The sequence below is a fragment of the Dioscorea cayenensis genome, chromosome 16, assembly GCF_009730915.1.
Source record: "Dioscorea cayenensis subsp. rotundata cultivar TDr96_F1 chromosome 16, TDr96_F1_v2_PseudoChromosome.rev07_lg8_w22 25.fasta, whole genome shotgun sequence".
NCBI classification, from domain to species: Eukaryota; Viridiplantae; Streptophyta; class Magnoliopsida; order Dioscoreales; family Dioscoreaceae; genus Dioscorea; species Dioscorea cayenensis.
In genome coordinates this window covers 12,688,567-12,714,703 of record NC_052486.1, presented here as the reverse complement: position 1 = coordinate 12,714,703, position 26,137 = coordinate 12,688,567, and the positions used below count along the sequence as shown (strand labels likewise).

Below are 26,137 nucleotides of genomic sequence, written 5' to 3'. Positions count from 1 at the left end.
AGGGAGTAAAGACACTTAATTCGATTCTTAGCTATGTGGAGTATCAACAATGATAAGTGTGATAATGATTCAATTCTCAACAATTAAAAGCAACAAGTAAGAGAGCAAAAGTAAGGAGGAGGTAAGGCAATCGATAAAGATGGGGTACTCGGATGATGCTTCACCTAGGATAATCGCTTCAAGTGCAAGAACTCTATATTATGCTTCCTAATCAATGCAATGGTGAGTCATGGAAATCCTTACATACATAGTCCCAAATCTAAGGTCAACAATGCCTAACTCTATTCATGTCCCGGAGGAGAGATTAAATAACCTCTCAACCTCGCACTCGAATAAAGTTGCAATGAGCTCTAGGGATTCCAAGTGATAAATCGCTTCCTAATTATAGACCTAACCTTTTGGTCCAGGCGGAAGATCCCTAGCCACAATTAAGCCCTAGATACTAAGATCCCCTCAACGCTTCACTCCATTGCACGCGCAACTAGGCCACAGCGGAGGTTCATCCCTTAGACCATTAACTCTATTATGGATGCAAAGAACTCAAGGAATGGAGGTAGAATCTACCACGTCGGAGGGGAAAGGCAGCGCTCCTGTACCTCTCGACTCACCCTCTCAACCCTCTCCAACCTAGCTTTGTCTAACGCTCGTGGTGTGTCACTCACTCACAAGGTTACCAACAAGAACTCTTAACCCTAGTGTCACTCTAGGGGAAATGTTCATACAATCAAGCATTCAAGCTTTGAACTCACAATAAACATCAATTTATTGAAAGCATAATAAAGAAGTTCAATGAAACGAATACATCCTAGGGTTCACAATCACCCAAGTACCCACTAGGGGTTTAGCTTTCCATGTAGCTAAGTATAATCAAAGAAATCGAATGTAAAAGCAATGGATTCTATTTCATGTTTTTTGTCTGGTAAATTTTGCATAATAGGGCAGGCTCTGATTGTGTAAACATGTTCAGAATATTTCTGCAGAGCCTGCAGGTTTTTTCCTAAGTCATCTAGAGAAAACACACGGGCGTTTGGAATTTCAGCACGGCCATGGATGTGTACTGTGAGCTCATCCAGAGAAGGCACAGGGGCGTGCGGCTGCCCCTGTGGATGACTATGCGACTAGCGCACGCCCGTGGGTAATTTTCGTACGGGCGTGTGAATTCCTGCAGAGTTGGGCAGATTTTCCCAAGAGCACACAGGGGTGTGGACTCGCCCCTTGTGGGTGACCTTGTGAATGACACACGGGCGTGGGTAATTTCTACACGCCCGTGCGAAACTCTGCAGTTTCCTCCCTCCATCCCGAGAAAACACAGGGGTGTGCAGCTGCCCCTGTGAGTTGGGCATGTGAATGTGCACGCCCGTGGGGAATTTCCGCACGGGCGTGTGTATGACTTGACATTATTCTCGGATGTCCAGGGAAGCCACAGGGGCATGCGTCTGCCCCTGTGGGTCTGGCGCACGGGCGTGGGTAATTTCCGCACGCCCGTGTGAGATAGTTCTAAGTCAGTGAGAGTTTTTCCCCAGAGCACACAAGGGCGTGCGTACGCCCCTGTGGATCTTTTGAAGTGAGGCGCACGGGCGTGTGTAATTTCCGCACACCCGTGTGGATGCATAGAACGCCAAAAGTCGGGAGTTCTATTTAAAAGAGGATGGTTCCTCTCCCTCTTCACGACTCCTTTTCACTTGAAAACACTCTCACAGTACTCTCCGAGTCCATAGCGCCAGCTTGGTGGAATTTTAGTGAAGTTTTCCGCCCGGCTCTTCATTTTCTTACTTCTCCTCATCGGTAAATAGCGCCATTTTGGTGGGATTCGATCGAGGCGTATCCTATACCGGACGAAGGAATCCTTGGACGACGAGTAGAGGACTTTCCACAAGACCATCGACATGACCATCGAGGGGGTTTCTTTATGGATTCATTGCTTTTACATTCGATTTCTTTGATTATACTTAGCTCCATTGAGAGCTAAACCCCTAGTGGGTACTTGGGTGATTGTGAACCCTAGGATGTATTCATTTCATTGAACTTCTTTATTATGCTTTCAATAAATTGATGTTTTTTGTGAGGTCCAACCTTGAATGCTTGATTGTATGAACATTTCCCCTAGAGTGACACTAGGGTTGAGAGTTCTTGTTGGTAACCTTGTGAGTGAGTGACACACCATGAACGTTAGACAAAGCTAGGTTGGAGAGGGTTGAGAGGGTGAGTCGAGAGGTACAGGAGCGTCTCCTTTCCCTCCAACGTGATAGATTCTACCTCCGTTTCTTGAGTTCTTTACGGCCATAATAGAGTGAATGGTCTAAGGGATGAACCTCCGCTGGGGCCTAGTTGCGCGTGCAATAGAGTGAAGCGTTGAGGGGATCTTAGTATGTAGGGCTTAATTATGGCTAGGGACCTTCCGCCTGGACTAAAGGGTTAGGTCTATAATTAGGAAGCGATTTATCACTAGGAATCCTTAGAGCTCATTGCAACTTTATTCGAGTGTGAGGTTGAGAGGTTATTTAATCTCTTCTCCGGGACATGAATAGAGTTAGGCATAGTTGACCTTAGATTTGGGACTATGTATGTAAGGATTTCCATGACTCGCCATTGCATTGATTAGGAAGCATAATAGAGAGTTCTTGCACTTGAAGCTATTATCCTAGCTGAAGCATCATCCGAGTACCCCATCTTTATCGATTGCTTACCTCCTCCTTACTTTTGCTCTCTTACTTGTTTCTTTTAATTGTTGAGAATTGAATCATTATCACACTTATCATTGTTGATACTCCACATAACTAAGAATCGAATTAAGTGTCTTTACTCCCTACTCCCTGTGGATTCGACACCGCTCACCCGGGATTATTACTTCGACAAACCTGTGCACTTGTGGGATATACGCAAGGGGAACTTGTCAGGGTACTTGGATTTGTGAACCCTAGGATGTATTTGTTTCATTAAACCTTTTATTATGCTTTCCTTAATTGATGTTTTAATTAAGTTCCAATCTTGAATGTTTGATTGATTGAATGCTCCCTTAGAGTGACACTAGGGTTGAGAGTTCATCTTGGTAACCCTTGTGAGTGAGTGACACACCACTAGGGTTAGACAAATCTAGATTGGAGAAGGTCGAGAGGGTGAGTCGAGAGGTAGCGGAGCGTCCCCTTTCCCCTCTGATGTGATTTATCCTACCTCCATTTTCTTGAGTTCTTTGTGGTTATAGTAGAGTGTATGGGCTAAGGGATGACCTTCCGCTGGGGCTTAGTTGTAGAAACAACGGAGTGAAGCGTTGAAGTGATTTTAGAACTTAAGGCTTAATTGTGACTAGGGACCTCTCACTTGGACCAAATGGTTAGGTCTATATCTAGGAAGAGGGTTTATCACTTGGAATCCTAGAACTCCATACGATTCTATCTGAGTGCGAGGTATTGAGATTGTTTGATTTCTCCTCCGGGACATGGTATAGAGTTAGTCGCGGTTGACCTTAGATTTGGGACTGTGTATTGAAGGATTTCCACAACTCATTAATGCATTCGTTAGGAGGCATAATAGAGGGTTTTGCACTTGAAACGATTGTTCTAGGCGGAACAATATCCGAGTACCCCATTTCTATCGATTGCCTTTCCTCTCAATTTTATTGTGCCTCTCGTTCTTATTTCTTTTATTTCTTTTTTATATAAACCTCATTCATCATACCATTGATTTCTTCTCATCATAGTTAGATAGCAATCATAGTGTTTCTATTCACTTTTCCCTATGGATACGATACCCACTCGCCTGGGATTTATTACTTCGACACCCATGCACTTGCGGTTTACACGCTTATTCGGTCATGTCAATTGTATGTATAGGTCCCTCGGTTATTATTTATATATCTTTATTGATTAATATAAATTGTTCTAGTTTTTGTAATCATTGCATGTTCCTAATTGATTGTTACATGTTGATGTGGATAAGGAAGATATGCCCCATGTTGATGACGCCCATGCCATGATAGATATATGCAATTCTGAGAGGTTAGACATAGCTAGGTTTCCAGATTAAGGATCGATTGTGCCTTAGTCCTAAGGTCTTATTGGTCTCCTCTCTTGGGATTCTCGTACTTAAGGCAAACATAGGAGGCTACGGTGGAAGAGATTCCATCTAAAGTTTCTAGTCATTTATACACAGTCGCCATGGCTTATTGGGGCAAGTAGGCTTTTGAATTCCCCAGTTTTGAATCTAGAACACAATTGACACTTAACACCTACCATAATGAATAATCAAGATAACTTTGGTACATACTCACAACTCCTTCTAAGTGTGCTTAATGTCATCTCCAATTGTATTGTTTAATAGTGTTGTATAAGTGGAACTAAAGAAAGAGCATAACCATTAGGTTGTTACTTAAGTGAAAAGGAAGTAATAGGAGCCTCTCATCATTCCTGGGGAAATACGACCCTCATGATCACCCACGAAGTATTACTTGATTATCGGTATACTTGCTGTATAACGGACCAATTGTAGTATTAAGTGCATACTAGCATGCTTATAGATTTGCATAATTTAGACACCCTAAATGCGTCTGTAAGTGACCAAAACTTCGTCACTAATGTTGTTTATAGATATTATTGACACACCCCTTGCATGTGACCCACAAGTGCATGGGTTTGTCAAAGTAATAATACCCAGTGAGTGGATAGTCGAATCCACAAGGAATAGTGATCAGAAACACAAAGATTGCTATTTAACTAAAGTGAAGATAAATCAATAGTGGTGTGAACAAAATCAATATGAAAAGAACTAAGAAAAAAGAAAGAGAGACGCAATTAAATTAGAGGAAAGGCAATCAATAGAAAGTGGGGCACTCGGACATTGCTCCCCCTAGGATTATTGCTTTAAGTGAAAGACTAATTATTATGTCTCCTAATTGATTCTTAATGAGTCATGGAAATCCTAAAATACATGGTGATAAGTGCTTGTGCGATATGAATGCGAAGCATTATTTCCTTATGTTGAGCATTACTTTCCTCGGGTTTTTACACTAATATGTGTGTTTTTATGTTAATTTCGTGCATGTAGGGTTGTGAAACCAATTATGAACGAAAGAAGAGAATGTGGATCACAATGCACCGATTTTGGATGAAATCTTGCTAAAGTTCAAACGCGAAGATATAAGTCGGGTGCGAGATGCTAGAGTGTGTGCCAACCTCCCCGTATTTGAGTTTACACAACCATTTGGAGGGGCACAAGGGCGGTCACACTCAAGCATTCCGACTTATGCACATATAACAAGATCTCCATCATCTTATCCGTCATTGAAGAAGCAAAGCGATCCACGGCATAAACGTATGCTAGTTTATGTTACCTCGATGAAAAGTGGATTCGGGAGTATTTTTTGCATAGTACTGTTGTAGGTCACTGTAGGAAATCATTGTAGAAACTCAATGTAGCAGTTACTGTTCACAGCCGGCCGAAAATCGCAGAGACAGAGAATCCACATGGGCGCGTGTTCCGTACACGCCCGTAGAGTCGCCCGATTTTAGCCCTATTTAAAGCTGATTTCAACACCGATTTCAGCATTCTATTTTCCACCTTTTCCCCAACTTGTGAGAGGACTTCGGCTAGGGTTTCGAGGGGTATTGGCCAAGGTTTTGGAGAAGTTCTATGGCTCCGACATCGTGATTCCATTAGGAAGAAGGTTGGTAGGGGAGATTCGATCGAGGCGTATCCTATACCGGACGAAGGAATCTTTGGACTGACAGTAGAGGACTCTCCACAAGAACATCGACACGACCATCGAGGGGGTTTCTTTATGGATTCATTGCTTTTTACATTCGATTTCTTTTGATTGTATTAAGCTCCATGGAGAGCTAAACCCCTAGTGGGTACTTGGATGATTGCGAACCCTAGGATGTATTCGTTTCATTGAACTTCTTTATTATGCTTTCAATAAATTGATGTTTATTGTGAGTTCCAACCTTGAATGCTTGATTGTATGAACATTTCCCCTAGAGTGACACTAGGGTTGAGAGTTCTTGTTGGTAACCTTGTGAGTGAGTGACACACCACTAGCGTTAGACAAAGCTAGGTTGGAGAGGGTTGAGAGGGTGAGTCGAGAGGTACAGGAGCATCCCCTTTCCCCTCCGACGTGATAGATTCTACCTCCGTTCCTCGAGTTCTTTGTGGCCATAATGGAGTGAATAGTCTAAGGGATGAACCTCCACTGGGGTCTAGTTGCGCGTGCAATGGAGTGAAGCGTTGAGATGATCTTAGTATCTAGGGCTTAATTGTGGCTAGGGACCTTCCATCTGGACCAAAGGGTAGGTCTATATTTAGGAAGAGATTTATCACTTGGAATCCCTAGAGCTCATTGCAACTCTATGCGAGTGTGAGGTGTTGAGATTGCTCGATTTCTCCTCCGGGACATGTATAGAGTTAGGCATAGTTGACCTTAGATTTGGGACTATGTATGTAAGGATTTCCACGACTCACCATTGCATTAATTAGGAAGCATAATAGAGAGTTCTTGCACTTGAAGCGATCATCCTAGGTGAAGCATTATCCGAGTACCCCATTCTTTATCGATTGCCTTACCCTCTTCTTACTTTTGCTCTTTCACTTGTTGTTTTTATTGTTGAGAATTGAATCAATATCACACTTATCACTATTGATATTCCACATAGCTAAGAACCAAATTAAGTATTTTCACTCCCTACTCCCTGTGGATTCGACCCCGCTCACCCGGGATTATTACTTCGACAAGCCCGTGCACTTGCGGGATATAAGCAAGGGGACCTTGTCACATGGTCCCAAACCTAAGGTCAACCGTGACAAACTCTACACTATGCCTCAGTAGAGAAATCAATTAGTCTCCATACCTCACACTCCATACAGTTGTAAGAAGCTCTAGGGTTTTCCAAGTGATAAACCTTATTCCCTAATATAGGTCTAACCCTTTAGTCCATGCGAGACCCCTAGTCATAATTAAGCCCCAGCACTAAGGATTAATTCAACGCTTTACTCTGTTGCTCTCGCAACAAAGCCCCAGCGGAGTTCTTCTCTTAGCACTTCAATCTATTATCACCGCAAAGAACTCCTCGAACACAGAGGTAGGATTAATCACAATGAAGGGGAAAGGGATGCTCTGCTACCTCTTTACTCACCACCTCGACCCTCTCCAATCTTGCTTTATCTAACCCTCATAGTGTGTCACTTATTCACAAGGACTACCAATGTAAACTCTCAACCCTAGTGTCACTCTAAGGGAGAAATCATTCAACAAGCTTTCAATATTGGAACTCAATTAAAGACATCAATTAAGGAAAGCATAATAAAAGGTCAATGAAATAATAACATCGTAGGGTTTAGAAGTCCAAGTACCCACTAAGGGTTTAGCTTTCCATAGAACAAGATACAATCAATAGCGAAATTGAAAGTAAAAACATGCAATTCATAAGTAAAACCCCCTTGGTATTCACATCGATGGTCTTGTGGAGTTGCCTTGTCCTCTTCAAAGGTTCCCTTGTCAAGCCTAGGGCACACCTCACTGGATCGGTGCCTACGAAAGCTTCCCCAATAACTCTCTCAAAAGGAATGCGGTGTCGATGGCCGTAGAACCACTCCAAAAACCTTGCCAAAACCCATCTAAACCCTAGCCACAAGTCTCTCCAAAGTTGGGGAAAACATGTAGAAAAGATGGAATACAGGATTCCCAAATCGGTACAAGTCGTGGCTTTATAAAAGTCTTGAATCGGGAATCCACACGGGTGTGTGGAATTTCCTTATGCCCGTGTGAATCTACAGAAATCTGATTTTTTGCGGCCTTTAAACATTAACTGCTATAGTAAATTGCTACATTGATTTGCTACAATAACCTGCTACAGTTTTCTATCAAAAACACTCCCGAATCCACACTTTTCATCGAGGCAACATAAACTGGCACACATCTATGCCATAGATCACGTTGCTTCTTCAATAAGGGATAACATCGATAAAGATCTTGCTAGCACTGCACAAGTCAGAATACGCAAATGTGACTGCCTTTGTGCCCCTCCAAACCATGTAATTGATTGAGCGCATGGAGGTTGACACACATTCACGTATTTTCAAGCGCAACTTTGGCTTCCTTCCTCTACATTTGGCTCCACAACCCTTCATGCACAAAAGAACACAAAAACATATGTATTAGAAATAAAATCTGAGAAAAGGAATGGTCATCATAAGAAAAGAATATTTCGTATTACTAATACACAAGCACTTATCAAATCCCTCCACACTTAAGTTTTCCCTTGTCCTCAAGCAAAAATAAAACATTGAAGAATAAAAGAAGGAAATATTGAAAGTGCTTGGCCTTAGGTTCACCAAAGCATGCAAGGGAAACATTCTACAAGTTAGGGAAATTTCAACACCAAATACGAAAAATCAATGCTCTAGCTAAAAACTCGAATAAAAAAGGACAACAAACCCAAAATGTGTAAGTGTGTGTAAACTCTCTCAAGTTGACCCAACTTATACTCCTCAAAGTCCTAGGTATAAGGGATGATAAAATATAATGAAAGCAAGAATAAAAGAAACAAGAAAGAGAGAAGCACAAATAGATGAGTGGTAAGGCAATCGATAGAAGTGGGGTGCTCGGATATTGTTCCACCTAGGACAATTGTTTGAAGTGTAAAATCAATTGTTATATCTCTTAATTGACGCTTAATGAGTGGTGAAAATCCTTAAACACACGGTTCCAAATCTAAGGTCAACCGTGACTAACTCTACATAATGTCCCGGGGAGAAATCAATTAATCTCAACACCCCACACTGTGTAGAGTTGCAACACACTCTAGGAATTACAAGCCATAAACCCTATTCCAATGTATAAATCTAACCCTTTGGTCCAGGCGAAAGACCCCTAGTCACAATTAAGCCCTAGGTGCTAAAGTCACTTCAACGCTTCACTCCATTGCCTGTGCAACTAAGCCCCAGCGGAGGTCATCCCTTAGCCCATTCACTCTACTATGACCGCAAAAACTCTTGGAACGTGGAGGTAGGATAAATCACATCGAAGGGAAAGGGGGTGCTCCGCAACCTCTCGACTCACCATCTCGACCCTCTCCAATCTTGCAATGTCTAACCCTCATGGTGTGTCACTCACTCACAAAGGTTACCAATGTAGACTCTCAATCCTAGTGTCACTCTAAGGGAGAAATCATGCAACAAGCATTCAAGATTGAAACTCAAATAAAGACATCAGTTAAGGAAAACATAATAAAAGATTAATGAAATGAATACATCCTAGGGTTAAAAAACCCAAGTACGCACAAAGGGTTAAGCTCTCCATTAGGCTAGTTACAATCAACAATGAAATTAAATGTAAAAACAAGTAATCCATACAAAAACTATCTCGGTATTCGTGTTGATAGTCTTGTAGAGGAGCCTCGTCTTCTCCAAAGGTCGCCTTCTCCGGCCTAAGGCACACCTCGCCGGATCAATGCTGACGAAAGCTCCCCTAATAACCTTCTTCCAAGCGGAGCACGGTGTTGAAGCCGTAGAACCTTTCCAAAAGCCTTGCCAAAACCCCTCTAAACCTTAACCGCAAGCCTCTCAAAAGTTAGAGAAAAGAGGGAAAAGATGATGCTGAAATTGGGGCCGAATCGTAGTTTTTAAAGGGCTGGAATCGGGCATCCACATGGGCCTGTGAAATTTCCAAACGGGCATGTGGATTCTCTAGAAATCTGATTTTCTGCGGGCTATGAACTATAACCTGCTACAGTAATTTGCTGTATTAACTTGCTACAGTCATCCAAAAATACTCCCAACACCACACTTTTCATCGGGGTAACATAAACGGGCACACATTTGTGTCGTAGATCGCGCCGCTTCTACAATCAAAGGCCTAATTGGTGAATATCTTGCAATCAATGCACAAGTCAGGATAAAAAAATGTGACTACCTTCATGCCCCTCTAACTCATTGTAATGACTTGAATACATGGAGGTTGGCACACATTCACGTATCTTAGAGCCCCACTTGTGTCTTCGTGTTTGTTCCTTCCAAGATTCCACCAAATAGTGCATTCATGATCTATTTTTGGCTTCTTTTCTTAATACTTAGCTTCACAACCCTACAAGCACAAAAGAACACAAATACAGATGTATTAGTGCTTAAACCTGATAAAAAGTAATGCTTATTGTAAGGAAAGAATAATTTGCATTCTTAACACACAAGCCCTTATCAAACTCCCCCCCACTTAAGATTTTGCTTATCCTCAAGCAAAAATAAAACATTGAAGCATAGATGAAAGAAAAATTGAAAGTGCTTGGCCTTAGATTCACTAAAGAATGCAAAGAGAGCATTCTACAAGTAAGGGAAATTTCAAAACTAAATACGAAAAATCAATGTGCTAGCTAAAAACTCGAATAAAAAAGGACAACAAACCCGAGATCGTGTAAGTGTGTCTAAACTCACTCAAGTAAACCCAAAGTATACTCCTCAATGTTCCAAGTATAAGGGACTTATTTAACTACAAAATGTAACAAAACAAATAGATGGTAGTAGCTTCACACATCCTTCTAAGGTAGCCTTCTCCGAAGCGGCCACGAAGGTGGCTTTCACACTTTTGAGGTGGTAGCTCTTTCTACAGGGGTGGTAGCTTTCACTCATCCCATGAGATAGCTCTTTCTCTCATTAAGGCATAACTAGTATCTGACTTATGAGAGTAGCTTCATACTTCATCGGTGGTAGCTCTTTCCATCCCTAATGCACAATTTAACAATTTATTTTTTTTTTATGCAAAATAGAACAAGAAACAAAACTAATTAGTCATGATACAGCCCCGATTTCTCCATCTTTTCCCCTATCTTTTCTTCCACCTTTCTGCATCTTTGGAAGCATCGGTTGCTAGGGTTTGGAGAGGTTTGACGGCCTTCAACACCGCGTTTCCTTCAGAAGAGAGCTATTGGGGGAGTTTTCATCGGCACCGATTCAACGAGGTGTGCCCTAGGTTTGAAGAGGTGACCTTTGAAGAAGACGCGGCTGATCCACAAGACCTTTGATACTGACCACAAGGGGGTTTTCATTCATGGATTGCATCTCTTTACTTTTGATTTCATTATCTATTGTATTTTGCTCCATGGAGAGCTAAACCCCTAGTAGGTACTTGGGTATTTGTGAAACCTAAGATGTATTGGTTTCATTGAATCTCTTTATTATGCTTTCAATTAATTGATGTTTATTGTGAGTTCCAATCTTGTAGGCTTGATTGTTTGAATACTCCCCTAGAGTGACACTAGGGTTGAGAGTTCTTGTTGGTAACTCTTGTGAGTGAGTGACACACCATAAGAGTTAGACAAAGCTAGATTGGAGAGGGTTGAGAGGGTGAGTCGAGAGGTAGCGGGGTGTCCCCTTTCCCCTCCGGTGTGATCTATCCTACCTCCACATTCCAAGGGTTCTTTGGGGCCATAGTAGAGTGAATGGGCTAAGAGATGACCTTCCGCTGGGCTTAGTTGCGAGTGCAACGGAGTGTGGCGTTGAAATGATTTTAGCACCTAGGGCTTAATTGTGGTTAGGGACCTTCCACCTGGACCAAAGGGTTAGGTCTATACATAGGAATAGGGTTTATCACTTGGAATCCCTAGAACTCATTGCAATTCTATATGAGTTTGAGGTTGAGAGGTTATTCAATTTCTCCTCCGGGACATGTAGAGAGTTAGGCATGGTGGACCTTAGATTTGGGACCATGTATTAAAGGATCTCCATGACTCATTAATGCATTAGTTAGAAAGCATAATAGGGGGTTTTGCACTTGAAACGATTGTCCTAGGCGGAACAATATCCAGGTACCCCATTTATCGTTGATTGTCTCCCTATCTTTTACTTGTGCCTACTCTATCTTTTCTTATTTTCATTTGCATTGAGTTTGTTTTCACATCACTCTCAACATATTTTCATTGTAGTTAAATAGCAATCTTGGTGGTCCTAAGCACTATTCCCTGTGGATTCAACTACCCTCTCATTGGGGTATTATTACTTCGATACTCGTGCACTTTCGGTTTACACGCATATTCGGTCGTGTCACATCTCTTCACCCAAATTGCCAATGTTGCACGGAATCACAAACTTTTTTGGGTCCTTCTTCTTGTTCTGCATATTCTTTTGCAATACTGCCGAACAAGAGCCACCAAAGATCACCGATGCACTCTCCTCCAACTTCCTCTTGTTGGTCAAAAGATCTTTCAAGAACTTAGCATACCGAGGCATCTGAGACAATGCCTTCACATGTCCGTATATGTGCATAAACCGCAAGTGTATTGGTGTCGAAGTAATAATCCCAAATGAGTGGGTATCGTATCCACAGAGAGTAGGGAATAAAGACACTTAACTTCTTTCTTCACTAATGTGGAAGATAAATAGTGATAAGTGTGACAAAATATGAAATAACGGAAATAAAAACAACAAGATAGAGGGCACAAGTAAAGGAGAAGATATGGCAATTGATAAAGATGGGGTACCCGGATATTGATCCGCCTAGGACAATCATTTCAAGTAGAACCCTCTATTATACTTCTTAATTTATGCAACAATGAGTCGTGGTAATCCTTAATTACATGATCCCAAATCTAAGGTCAAACATGCCTAACTCTATACATATCCCAGAGGAGATATTGAATAACCTCTCAACCTCGCACTCGCATAGAATTGCAATGAGCTCTAGGGATTCCAAGTGATAAACCCTATTCCTATGTATAGACCTAACCCTTTGGTCCAAGTGGAAGATCCCTAGCCACAATTAACCCATAGGTGCTAAAATCACTTCAATGCTTCACTCCGTTGCACTCGCAACTAAGCCCCAGCGGAAGGTCATCCCTTAGCCCATTCACTCCTCTATTGCCGCAAAGAACTCTTGGAACATGGAGGTAGGATAGATCACACCGTAGTGGAAAGGGGACGCTCCGCTACCTCTCGACTCACCCTCTTAACCCTCTCCAATCTAGCTTTGTCTAACTCTCATGGTCTGTCACTCACTCATAAGAGTTATCAAGAAGAACTCTCAACCCTTAGTGTCACTCTAGGGGAGTATTCATACAATCAAATCTCCAAGATTTGAACTCACAATAAAGATCAATTAATTGAAAACATAATAAAGAGGTTCAATGGAACGAATACATTCTAGGCTTCACAAATACCCAAGTACCCACTAGGGGTTTAGCTCTCCATGGAGCTAGATACAATCAACGAAATCGAATGTAAAAACAAAGCATCCATAGAAAATCCCCTCGTTAGTCTAGGCGATGGCCTTGTGGAGAGTCCTCTACTCGTCATAATGGTCCCTTTGTCCAGCCTAGGATACACCTCGCTGGATCGGTGCCGACGAAAGCTCTCCCACTAACCTTCTTCAAAATGGCGCGCGATGTCAGAGCTGTAGAACCTCTCTAAATCCCTAGCCAATACATCTAAAAACCCTAGCCGCTACCCTCTCTCTAGTTGGGAAAAAGATGAAGAAAAGAATGCTGAAATCGGGGCTAAAATTGGCTTTTAAAAGGCTAGAATCAGGAAACCACACGCCCATATGGGCGCCCCTGCGGATTTTTCACACGGACGTGTGGAATTTCCATACGCCCGTGTGGATTCTCTGTTTTGCTGTTTTCTCGGGCGGCTGTAAATAGTGTTGCTGCAGTATTTTTGCTACAATTTTTTCTACAATACCCTGCTATAGTACCGGCTTGAAATACTCCCAAATCCATACTTTCATCGAGGTAACGCAAATGGACACACATTTATGTCGTGGATCGCCTTGCTTCTTTAATAACGGACATGTTAGTAGAGATCTTGTTCTATATGCACAAGTCGGAATGCTTGAATGTGACTGCCCTTGTGCCCTCCAAATAGTTCTGCTAACTCGAGTACGAGGAGGTTGGCACACATTCCTGCATCTGGAGCCCGACCTATGTCTTCACGTTTGACCCTTCACAAGATTTCCTCCAAATTAGTGCATTACAACCCACATTGGCTTCTTTCTCTCATAATCGGCCTTACAACCCTACCTGCATGAAAGTCACATAAATACACCCATATTAGCGTTAAAACCTGAGAAAAGAAATGCTCAACACAAGCAAAGAACACTTCGCCTTGTTATCGCACAAGCACTTATCATGGTCGTTCTTTAATTTGGAAGGATAAGGGATTCTTGGCTTGTAGAGTGGGGGTGCCACCTCCTTTTCTTTGCTAGCTCTCTCCTCAACCCCCACAACCTCGGGTTCTTCAACATTGGTCTTCTCACTTGGAAACCTACCCTCAACCTCACGACCACTTCTCAAACTGATCGCCTTCACGTATTCTCTTGGGCTAGTCTCGATATTACTCAGCAAGCTTCCTTGTGGTCTCTCCGATAGAGACTTCACGATTTGCCCCACTTGATTTTCTAGATTATGCAATGAAGCGGTGTGATTACGAAGTGTAGGCTCGACCGATTGGAACCGTATATCCGATGACTGCATAAATTGGGTCAACGCTTTCTCTAGATCGGTCATCCGGGTCTCCAAGCCTGAAACTCTATTCTCCATGTTTGGGGCTTGTTGTTGAAAACCCGGTGGTGCTATGGCCTTTTGATGCCCTTGGTTACTCCATGAGAAATTAGGGTGGCTTCTCCACCCTTGGTTGTAGGTGTTACTATACGGATTATCGTGTACACTTCCTGAATTACCCACAAAATCTACTTGTTCAGTCGAGGCTGAAGTAGTAATCGAAATAGGACAATCAGACGATATATGTGAACCCCCACAACCATCACAACTTGTGATAGCGACCACCATTGGTGAAGTTAATGTATCAAATTTCTTGCTCAACGGCTCTACTTAGGCTGCTAAGGATGTCACCACATCAATTTTATGGAGTACGACCACTTTCTTCTTTTCCCTTATATTCCATTGGTAGCTATTCATGGCCATTTCCTCTACCAACTGTTGGGCTTCTTCAGGGGTCTTGTTCCCCATTTTAACTCCTGCGGTGGCATCTGGATGTTTTCTTGTGCTTGGATTTAACCCGTTGTAAAAGGACTGAATGATCATCCATTCGAGGAATCCATGTTGTGGGTACATCCGTAAAAGATCCTTGAATCGCTCCCATGTCGCAAACAAGGACTCGAGCTCTATCTGAACAAATGACAATATCTCATTGGGAAGTTTTGCTGATTTTCTCGGAAGGAAGTACATAGCAAGAAAAGCTTCGACAATCTCATTCCATATCGTGATGGATGCTCGTGGTAAAGAGTGTAGCCACTACTTTACTCTTCCTTTTAGAGAAAATGGAAAGCCCTCAATCGTATAGCATCTTACGTAACACCGTTGATCTTCAGCATGTCACAAACTTCCAAGAAGTTTTCAATATGGTTGTTTAGATCCTCATCATCCAAACTATTGAACTGTACAGAATGTTATATAATCTGGATGAATGCCGGCTTCAGCTCAAAATTAGAGCTATAATCGGGGGTCGCACAATGCTAGATTGTGTCCCAATACTGACCGTCTAGCGTAGTCAGAAAGTGTTCTATGTTGTATATTCTATTCTGCCATGTTGTCAGATCCTTTAACTTCCACTTCAGCTAGATTCGACGGTTCATGTACAGGTTCTTTTCCCCCTCTTCTTAGTGTATGCTCAAGCTTAGGATCTTCTTCAACAATTTGTGAAGGGTTCCCTCGGGTCATAACCTAGAGCTGCAACCAAAAATAAAAGAAAAATCAGAGCGATGATAGAATAAGAAAATATGAAATAGAACAAATGATGAATAGATAAAATAACAAAGTGTAAAGTATCTCTAAAAGCCTACTCCCTGGCAATGGTGCCAAAAACTTGGCAACGCCCCTTGCGTGTGACCCGCAAGTGCATGGGTTTGTCGAAGTAATAAATCCCAGGTGAGTGGGTATCGTATCCACAGAGAGTAGGGAATAAAAATACCAGGATTACTATCTAACAAAGCAAAGATGGAATAATCATTTTGTTGATAAAATGTAATGAAAACAAGAATAAAAGAAACAAGAAAGTGAGAAGCACAAATAGACGAGTGGTAAGGCAATCGATAGAAGTGCAGTACTCGGATATTGTTCCACCTAAGAAAATTGTTTCAAGTGCAAAATCAACTATTATATCTCCCAATTGAGGCTTAATAAGTCATGAAAATCCTTAAACACACGGACCCAAACCTAAGGTCAACCGTGACTAAGTCTATAGAGTTGCAAGACACTCTAGGGATTCCAAGTGATAATCCCTATTCCAATGTATAGATCTAACCCTTTGGTCCAGGCGAAAGACCGCTAGTCATGATTAAGCCTTAGGTGCTAAAGTCATTTCAACACTTCACTCCATTGTCTGTGCAACTAAGCTCCAGCGGAGGTCATCCCTTAGCCTATTCACTCTACTATGACCACAAAGAACTCTTGGAACGTGGAGATAGGATAAATCACATCGGAGGAAAAGGGGACGCTCCGCTACCTCTTGACTCACCCTCTCGACCCTCTCCAATCTTGTAATGTCTAACCCTCATGGTGTGTCACACACTAACAAAGGTTACCAATGTTGACTCTCAACCCTAGTGTGACTCTAAAGGAGAAATCATGCAACAAGCATTCAAGATTGAAACTCAATTAAAGACATCAATTAAGGAAAACATAATAGAAGATTAATGAAACAAATACATCCTAGGGTTCACAAATCCAAGTATCCACTTAGGGTTTAGCTCTCTATGGAGCTAGTTACAATCAACAATGAAATTAAATGTAAAAACAAGTAATCCATATACAAACCACCTCGGTATTTGTGTCGACAGTCTTGCGGAGTAGCCTCGTCTTCTCCAAAGGTCCCTTTTTCCGGCCTAGGGCACACCTCACCGAATCGATGCCGACAAAAGCTCCCCAATAACCTTCTTCTAAGCGGAGCACGGTGTTTGACAATACCCCTTGCGTATGTCCCGTAAGTGCATGGGTTTGTCGAAGTAACAAATACCAGATGAGTGGGTATCGTATCCAGAGAGAGTAGTGAATAAAAACACTTAAATTGTTTCTTAACTAAACGAAAAGTGAATAGTGGTTTGTTTGATAAAATTTGATGTAACAAAAGTAAAAGAAACAAGAGAAAGAGTGCAAGTAAAGGGAAGGTAAGGCAATCGATATAAGTGGGGTACCCGGATATTGTTCCACCTGGGACAATCGTTTCAAGTGAAAAAACCCTCTATTATGGTTTCTAACTAATGCAATAATGAGTCATGGAGATCCTTAAATACATGGTCCCAATTCTAAGGTCAACCATGCCTAACACTATACATGTCCCGGAGGAGGAATTAAATAACCTCTCAACCTCGCACTCGTATAGAATCGCAATGAGTTCTAGGGATTCCAAGTGATAAATCCTCTTCCGATATGTAGACCTAACCCTTTGGTCTAGGTGGAAGGTCCCTAGCCACAATTAAGTCCTAGGTGCTAAAATCACTTCAACGCTTCACTTAAACTTCTTACTTAACAATTTCACTTGAGCCACCAATGAAGTTACTGCATCTATTTCATGGAGCCCGGCCACCTTTTTCATTTCCCGGGCATTCGACTGATAACTATTCATGGCCATGTCTTCCACTAACTATAAGGCTTCTTCCGGGGTTTTACTCCCCATTATACCTCTTACGGTGGCATCTAACAATTGCCCTGTACTCGAATTCAACCTATTGTAGAAAGTCTGAATAATCATCCATTCGGAAAATCCGTGCTGTGGGCAGCTCCGCAGAAGATCCTTGAAGCACTCCCATGTCTCAAACAATGACTCCAACACTATCTGTACAAATGATGAAATCTCATTGCAAAGCTTGGCCGACTTCCCCGGAGGAAAGTATCTATCAAGAAAAGCTTTGACCATCTCAATGCACGTCGTGATGGAGGCCTTGGGCAAAGAATGTAGCCACTGCTTGGCTCTTCCCTTGAGAGAGAATGGGAAAGCCCTCAATCTGATAGCATCATCTGATACACCATTAATCTTCAGCATATCACAAACTTCTAAGAAGTTCTCTATATGGTTGTTTGGATCCTCATCGGCTAAACCATTGAACTGCATTATTTGCTGAATCATTTGGATGAATGTCGGCTTTAGCTTGAGGTTCGGAGCTGTAATCAGGGGTCGCACAATACGCGATTGTGTGCCTAAAACTGAGGGTCTAGCATAATTGGAAAGTATCCTCTGTTGCTCATTCTGTTCTTCCATATTATCTGACTCTTCCACTTCTATCTCAACTTGATTAGATGATTCTTGTACATGTTCCTTTCCCCTTCTTCTGAGTGTATGTTCAAGTTCAAGATCTCTTTCAATCAATATCGAAGGGTTCCCTCGGGTCATAACCTAGAGCTGCAATAAATGAAAGAAAACAAAATCAGAACGATGATAGAAAAGAAGATGTGAAATAGAATGAATGAATGAATAGCTAAAAAAACAAAGTGCAAAGTATCTCTAAATGCCTACTCCCCGACAACGGCGCCAAAAACTTGACAACGGCCCTTGCGTATGTCCTACAAGTGCACGGGTTTGTCGAAGTAACAAATCCCATATTAGTGGGTATCATATCCATAGAGAGTTAGGAATAAAAACACTTAAATTGTTTCTTAACTAAACGAAAAGTGAATAGTGATTTGTGTGATAAAATGTGATGTAACAAAAGTAAAAGAAACAATAGAAAGAGTGTAAGTAAAGGGGAGGTAAGGCAATCGATTTAAGTGGGGTACCCAGATATTGTTCTGCCTAAGACAATTATTTCAAGTGCTAAAACCCTCTATTATGCTTTCTAATTAATGCATTAATGAGTCGTGGAGATCCTTAAATACATGGACCCAAATCTATGGTCAACCATGCCTAACTCTATACACTTCCCGGAGGAGAAATTGAATAACCTCTCAACCTCATACTCGTATAGAATCGCAATGAGTTCTAGGGATTTCAAGTGATAAATCCTCTTCCTAGATGTAGACCTAACCCTTTGGTCCAGATGGACGGTCCCTAGCCACAATTAAGTCCTAGGTGCTAAAATCACTTCAACGCTTCACTCTGTTACCCCTGCAACTGAGCCCCAACGGAAGGTCATCCCTTATCCCATTCACTCTAATATGACCGCAAAGAGATCGAACAAATGGAGATAGAATAAATCACACCGGAGGGGAAAGGGGACACACCCCTACCTCTCGACTCACCCTCTCAACCCTCTCCAATCTAGCTTTATCTAACTCTCGTGTTGTGTCACTCACTCACAAGAGTTACCAACAAGAACTCTCAACCCTAGTGTCACTCTAAGGGAGTATTCACGCAATCAAGCATAAAAGATTGGAACTCAAATAAGGCATTAATTAATTGAAAGGATAATAAAAAGGTTCAATGAAACAAATACATCCTAGGGTTCACAAATATCCAAGTACTCACTAGGGGGTTTAACTCTCCATGGAGCTCATTACAATCAATGAATTTAAATATAAAAGCAAAGAATCCATAGAAAACATCCCTCGATAGTCATGACGATGGTCTTGTGGAGAGTCCTCTACTCGTCCAAGGGTCCTTTTGTCCATCCTAGGATACACCTCGTCGGATCAGTGCCGATGAAAGCTCTCCCACTAACCTTCTTCCGAACGAGAGCACGATGTCAGAGCCGTAGAATCTCTACAAATCCCTAGCCAATACCTCTTAAAACCCTAGCCACTGTCCTCTCTCAAGTTGGGGAAAAGATGGAGAAAAGAATGCTGAAATCGGGGCTGAAATCGGCCTTAAATAGGGTTGGAATCGGAAATCCACACGCCCATGTGGACGCCCCTGTGGATTTTTCGTATGGGCGTGTAGAATTTCCAAACACCCATTTGGATTCTCTATTTTACTCCTTCTTTGGCTGGATGTAAACAGTACCTACTATAGTGTTTGCTATAGTACACTGCTACAGTACCGGCTCGAAACACTCCCAAATCCATGCTTTCATCGAGGTAACGTAAAACGGGCACACATTTACGCTATAGATCTCTTTGCTTCTTCAATAAACGGACACATTGGTTGAGATCTTGCTATACATGCACAAACAGGAATGCTTGAATGTGACTGCCCTTGTGCCCCTCCAAATTATTGTGCTAACTTAAATACAAGGAGGTTGGCACACATTCTTGCATCTTGAACCCGACTTATGTTTTCGCGTTTGAACGTTCTCAAGATTTCCTCCAAATGGTGCATTCACGATCTACATTGGCTTCTTTCTCTAACATTTGGCTTCACAACCCTATATGCACGAAAGTAACATAAATGCACACATATTAGCATTAAAACCTAATAAAAGTAATGCTTATCATAAGGAAAGAACATTTCGCATTCTTATCACACAGGCACTTATCAAATTCCCCCACACTTAAGCTTTTGCTTGTCCTCAAGAAAAAATTAAAACATTAAAGCATAGACGAAGGAAATATTGGATGTGCTTGGCCTTAGGTTCACCAAAGCATATAAAGAGAGCATTCTACAAGTAAGGAAGATTTTAACACTAAATATGAAAAATCAATGCTCTTGCTAAAAACTTGAATAAAAAAGGACAACAAACCCGAAATCGTGTAAGTGTGTGAAAATACTCAAGCCAACCCAAGGTATACTCCTCAAAGTTCTAAGTGTAAGGGACTTATTTATTTACAAAAAGTAACAAAAATTTCAAAGATGGTAGTAGGTTCACACATCCTCTAAGGTAGCCCTTTCCAAAACGGCCGCTAAGGTGGCTTTCACACTTTTGAGCTGATAGCTCTTTCTACCGGAGTTGTAGCTTTCACTCATCCTATTAGATAGCTCTTTCTCTCATTAGGGCATAACTAGTATCTGACTTATGAGAGTACCTTGATATTTCATAGGCGGTAGCTCTTTCCACCCAACAAGCACAACTAAACAATAAAACTATTTTTGTTCTTTCTTTTCATTTTTCATTTTTTTAGAATTAACAAAGAAAGCAACTATAACTAGTCCCTTTTACATCAAACTTGAGTTTCCAAAAAATAGTTTAAAGAGTGAGTCGTGCAACAAGTGTCAATCGGGCAAAAATTTCTAGAAATTCAAGCAAAAACTAGAGCATGAGAACATCCAGTGTTTGAAATTCTCCTAAACTCAAGAATACAATCATTTCAACTAAGGTGAACTGCCATTGGCTATGTGAGCATGTATATCAATCAAAACTACTATAAAAGATATGTGCAGTATGAAACTCCCTCCATACTTAAGTTGTACATTGTCCCCAATGTACACATGCAAGCTCACACATATCAATCAAGAACAAATGTGGGAAAAGCAATCAAAACAATACTCCCCTGACACCAAGTGTTGTATTTGATGGAGCTAAATCCTTGGGAGTAATATTCCAATGGGTTGTGAACCTCACACGGCCAAGTGCCAAAACACCTTGCCCATGTCCATGACAAGTTCTCAATTCCCATGTTGACAAGACCATCTACACGCATACACGAGGGGTTCAATGAAGCTCAATAAAACAAAAAAAAACAACTCGAGTATATAAAAGATAAAGCAATGAATACAACTCGAGATAACAAAACAAAAATAAACTCAGAAGGAAAGTCCTTTCTGAGTATACAAGTCTGAAATAAAATACAAAAGTAATGAAATGAAAAGCAAAATCAAGTGTCGGTGTCGTCAGGTCTTTGCTCCACTACTGATGCTAGTGCAAGATCAAAGGATGCCGGTGGAGGTGATGATGGTGATGCTGGAGGGGATGGAGGTCTGCCAATCAGTTGCTGATGTAACACGTCAAAACAGGCCACCATCTCAGTATAATGTGCTGAATGTATCACCTGAATCTCGATGATCTCATACCATAATACATTCATAGTGCTCTCGAGCCTCTCAATACGATCATAAGCTCCTGAATGGGTACTCGGGTGCCCTGAGGTCTCGGTCACCGTCAGTGTGGAATCCCCTGCTACATCCCCTCTGCATTCGGTGCTCTCAGTGGTGGATGTGGCCAAAATAAAAATTTCAGGCCCATGTCTAAGCAGTAATCCCATCATCCTGAGAATATCGAGTCCAAGTGAAGAAGGATTAACTGTCTTGTCGACATCCCGAATGGTATCCACGAGGTCCATCCCCCGAATAAGTCTAGTGATGTAGGGACCAACAAATAATACTCCCACTTTCCCATGCTGGCCCTGGTGTCGTAAAAAGTCAGCCACAACATGCCCTAGGTGAGTCAGCACGGCCCGGACCATGGAATACAAATAAAGTAATTCCTGCCGGCTCAAAACTCTAGTTTTGTAGCCCCAGCCATCCACAGATTTGCTATGGACGGCGAATAAATACCTGTAGCTCAGCCGGGACAAACATGTGGCTTTGGAAATTCCCGGTTGATACTGCCCCTATCCGCACAAAGCTTGGTAAGCTTGTTGTGGGCCAAAGTGCTAGTGTAATCTGTCGGCAAGAGTCCATAATCCTTGGTACTTGTGTATGTTTCGTCATACAAGCCCATACGAACTGAAAACTCAGTGAAACTCATGGTAAAATGATGTCCGAATGCTCTGAACTATATGACATCTCTCCCATATGGCTGCCCGAACTCAAAAGACGCCAATACTTCTAGTGTCAATGTGCGAATAATTGGCTCTCGTATCGATGATAGTCTCCTCTAACTTCCCACATCCATCAGCACGTCAATCTCCCTAGCCAACTCATCACCTTGCTGGACCTCACTCAGCACACTCAGGTCCACAAATCGGGATTGTCCAAACCCAAGTCTCGATAGCCGCTTGAATCGAGCCTGATGCTCGGGGTTTGAAAATTCAATACGCGCCAATTCATGTAAAGTCTCTCAAGGGCGCTTACCCTCTTGCTTCTTCGAGCATGGTGCCATAACTGTGATAAATGATGAAGAAAATGATTAGAGAAGCTAAAAAATCATACTGCAGAATTCCACACTGGCTTGTGGAAATTACCCACGCCCGTGTGGATATGCGGGGCACGAAAACTGCACGGTTGCACATTAATTCTCCAAAAATACAACTTAAAAACATGGTTAAACACTATCTAAACATGCATAAACCATTATAAAGTGAAAATTGGTGTAACTCAAGACTTTTAATTCACTAAAAATAAGAAATGGCGAATAGAAGAGAGATTAAAAGATTTACCGATGAAATGGGTATGAAAACTTCGACTTCGGCATGAAAGTTGACTGGGAATCCCTCTAAAACAGTGGTGAGAGGTTGGGAAATTGATCAAGAGTTATTTTCAAGTATCTGGAAGGGTAATGGATGAAAATTTCAATGAGATTTTTAAAGGAAAATCGCGTCTCTTGGAATTCTGCACAACCGCACGATCGTGCTAAATTTACCCATGCTCGTGCGCCTCCAAAGGAAAGAGCCACAGGGGCTGACGCATGCCCTTGTGTGCTCTCAAGAAAACACTTTTTATGTCTCTGAATACAACCGCACAGGCGAGCGGAAAATACCCACACCCGTGCGCCCGACTCACGGGGGCAGTCGCACGTCCCTGTGGCTTCTCTGTCCAACCGATAGAATCATCTAAGTGTTTCGCACGCCCATGCAAAAATTACGTATGGGTGTGGACATTCACAGGCCCAACTCACAGGGTCGGACGCACGCCCTGTGTCCTATCGGGATGGAGAGAGCTCTTCTGAAAAGATCCACAAGGGCATGCGGAAAATACCCACGCCTGTGAGTTTGTCACAGGTTCACCCACATGGGCGAGTCCACGCCCCTGTGTCTTCTCGGGATAATTTACTAAGTCTCTTCATGAAAATGCACGACCGTGTAGAAATTACCCATGGGCGTACGGAAATCACAAGGTCGCTCACAGGGGCGCGTCCACGCCCCTGTGTCTCCTCTGGATGAGCTCGTAGTACAAATCCACGGGCATGCGGAAATGCCACACGGCCGTGCATTTTCTCAGGATGCCTTAAAAATTCTGCAGGCTCTGTAGAAAATTCCTGAACATGTTTACACACTCAGAGCATGCCCTATTATGCAAACTATACTAGTGAAAAACATGAGAAACTAGCTCAAGCGAACAAAACTTCGCCAAATCCACATGAAAGCACACGATGACATTAAAAACCACAGCAAAAGCATCTAAAATTCAAGATGATAAGTGTCTAAATGTAGATGTTTTCATGTATATATCGTATTCACTTTGCATGTATTTTGTGAGGTTTGATGCCCGTTTTGCACTTAATCGTCTATTATTTGCTTTGTAGGGCATAAGGAAGCCATGGAGAACAAGAAGATATCATTTCGGCGAAAAGAGAAGAAAACAAGAATTTCATACTACCCAGTATGGGGGCCATATGCATTGTAGCAGCGGATTGATTTGGAGTGTCTGCCCAGATTTCCATACTACCCAGTATGGGGGGCGTATGCACCCCGTATGGATCGCGAATATAGGGTTTTTGGGTGCTATACGACCCCCATACAACCCGTATGCTTCGGGGGGTATAAATACAAACTTTTAGGGCAGAAAAAGGGGACTTTTGGCTGGACCTTTTCTTGGCTGACTTTGGGAAAATCACTTGGGAGATTTTGGGCGACCTTGGGAAGGAGAAGAAGGGCAAGGAAGCTAGAAGATCATTCAAGCCCAAGGTCCAAGACTCTCAAGGCAAGAAGGCAACATCATTCAAGGGGAGATCTACCACGATTTGAAGGAAGGAGACCCGCAGCTAGAGGAAGCGTCATTTGGCACTCCTTTGGCGGGGAAACCATCATTCGGCATATTCTTCACCTCCTCCTTCACCATTTCATCTAGGGAGTGTCATTTATGCTTTTGTTTCATGTTTTGCTTGTTTGTATTGCTTATTGTGGGATGATGACACACTAGACCCCCAAGGCCACGGGGTGTTGCTGAACCTTGGGATGTTTTATCATGTATGTTGGATGATAACTTGTTAATTCCATGCTTGGGTAATTTTGAGATTTAATCCATTGTTTTCATGCTAAGTGCTACACTAAGGAGAAATCCGTAGCTCTTTTATGAGTGATGCATGTAGATGTGACTTACTCGCATATATTAGATCATGAATGGATTAGAAGGGATACTTGTATCATCACGCCGAGAAATCGGCTGTTTGGTAGCCCTCCATGTAGGTTTAATCCGAAGAAGAGTAGGTTTAATCCTAAGTGAGATTTCCTCGTACTCAATGCAATCGTAGGAATGTAGATTTGGAAGAAATTCCTATCTATGTTCGTATGGGATTAGGGTTCAATCGCCAAGAAATTAGGGTTGTTCTAATCTTGGAATCTCATAGTCCATTTTACCCTTGCATCTTTAGATCATCATCCATGTTGCATGATAATCCCTCAAGGGGATCCTCATCCATAGGCCTTTGCATCTCATTGATTTTCTTGCTTGCTTATTGCTTTTTCTCTCTAATTTGGTCATAATCTCATTTTAGCTTTAGTTACATTTAGTAGAGTAAAAATCCATCACTTGAGATCTTAGGCTAGATAATAGCTCGAGAAGGAGTAATAGGAGATCCTTAGCCCCGTGGAATACGATCCTCGCGTCTTCATGCGAGGTATTACTTGGCGATCCCGTACACTTGCGGGGAAGCAATCACAAGACACCAACACTCAACACTTTATTCATGCAAACGCTAAACTACTCAACTAAGAAAATAGTAAACACTTGGGTTGCCTCCCAAGCAGCACTTGTTTAACATCACTAAGCTTGACGTACCTTATCTTACCTCACAGTGGTTCATAGATGAAGGTTGGCCTTTTACCCATGACTTGAAAGCATGGTGAGCAAAGTCTCTTGAAGGTAGAGGGTGAGTTATTGGGCTTGGGACCACCTAGAAAAGGTTCATCCAATTTGTTCGGTTTACGCCCATCGGAAATGCTCATCTCCAATAGCCTTGGAGCATTTCCGATGGCATCTCCTAGCCCCCTTCATCTTCCGGACCACTTTTTTCATGATTCCCAGAGTAGATAGTACTTCTTTAGTTAGACCAAGCATCATTACTTCTTTATTGTCCATCTCTTGGTCAGACAGACCCTCGTGTGGATCCAGGTTGAACATTTCCTGCATGTATTCATCAATAATCTCATCAGTAGTGTCTAGAGAATATAAAGTATCATCGAAATCGAGAGAATGTCGCATGGTTTCGGCGAGGCAATATATAAGCTTATCATCTCCAACC

At 42.1% G+C, this 26,137-nt stretch overlaps 1 non-coding gene across 1 annotated transcript; it reads left to right on the top strand.

The window, feature by feature from the left end:
• Nucleotides 1-17,689: 17,689 nt before the first annotated feature.
• On the top strand, nt 17,690-17,796 carry LOC120279744. The gene has a single exon (XR_005542047.1). It is a non-coding gene; the product is annotated as a small nucleolar RNA R71 (small nucleolar RNA).
• Nucleotides 17,797-26,137: the final 8,341 nt, after the last annotated feature.